We start from the raw sequence: 1,032 nt of genomic DNA, 5'->3' as shown, positions 1-1,032 counted from the left end.
TGAGCCCCAACACGCTATCCACTGCGCCAAGCTGCTCATGCGTACAAACTCCTGTATCGCCCTGACGTGCTGAGCATAACTGTTCCACGATAGAATAGAGACTCTTCTCTCGTTGATACGAACTGCACCGCCCGGAAATCGAACCCGGACCATCTGCTTGGAAGGCAGATATCCTAACCATTAGACTAGCGGTACATATCACTTATGTAGTGATTGAGTATTCCTGTGATACTTGTAGAGGGACATCTGAATCCCTTCTCGGACGTACCGTCGTCAACCATCCCGCGGCCAAGAGTCTGATTAGGCCTTAAACGCGTACCTGAGATCCCGAACTGCTACTATATCTCTCCCATGGTAGGCCGCATTCTATCTCGGTTGATAACTCCAACTGGTAAGGTTCTCATCGCATACTACAGCTAGCTCGGCACAAGCTGCACAACTTTTTCGTGACATCGAAGTTCCTGCTTGCAAGCACATTTTGAAACCGCATGCGGCGGCTCGTGAATTTGGGCTGTTGTTTCATCTCCGCAACGCGTTCTCAGGTACCGGGCGGTCATTCATCATTCCTGCAAGGAGTTCTGCTCTAGGTGGATAGCTCTTTTCTATGCACGGACAACGCTTTATTAACGTTGTTTTTCCTCTGGACTGGCACGGTTGGGCCAACCGCACGGAATGGTACGAAAACACCGACTCTGTTTAGTGGAAATTTTCCGGTAAGACTGATCTATGCAGTCGATAAGCTGCACCTCTCAGTTTAATAACCATCTCGAGTGTATTGTGATGAATAGCAGCTCCTTGTTTCGATCAAGGGACCTTTGGGTTATGAGCCCAACACGCTATCCACTGCGCCGAGCTGCTCATGCGTATAAACTCCTGTATCGCCCTGACGTGCTGAGCATAACTGTTCCACGATAGAATAGAGACTCTTCTCTCGTTGATACGAACTGCACCGCCCGGGAATCAAACCCGGACTATCTGCTTGGAAGGCAGATATCCTAACCATTAGACTAGCGGTGCATATCACTTATGTAG

At 49.2% G+C, this 1,032-nt stretch overlaps 3 non-coding genes across 3 annotated transcripts; all 3 read right to left on the bottom strand.

The window, feature by feature from the left end:
- Positions 1-123: 123 nt before the first annotated feature.
- Positions 124-195, bottom strand: Pmar_PMAR011470. Its single transcript has one exon. It is a non-coding gene; the product is annotated as a tRNA-Gly (tRNA).
- A 590-nt stretch (positions 196-785) lies between these two features.
- Positions 786-858, bottom strand: Pmar_PMAR011469. The gene has a single exon. It is a non-coding gene; the product is annotated as a tRNA-Met (tRNA).
- Positions 859-945: 87 nt separating this feature from the next.
- Pmar_PMAR011468 lies at positions 946-1,017 on the bottom strand. The gene has a single exon. It is a non-coding gene; the product is annotated as a tRNA-Gly (tRNA).
- Between the last annotated feature and the right edge of the window lie 15 nt (positions 1,018-1,032).

Source organism: Perkinsus marinus, assembly GCF_000006405.1.
Source record: "Perkinsus marinus ATCC 50983 genomic scaffold scf_1104296948030, whole genome shotgun sequence".
NCBI classification, from domain to species: domain Eukaryota; phylum Perkinsozoa; order Perkinsida; family Perkinsidae; genus Perkinsus; species Perkinsus marinus.
Note: the sequence above shows the minus strand (reverse complement) of the source record. Positions and strands in the feature narration are given on the sequence as shown.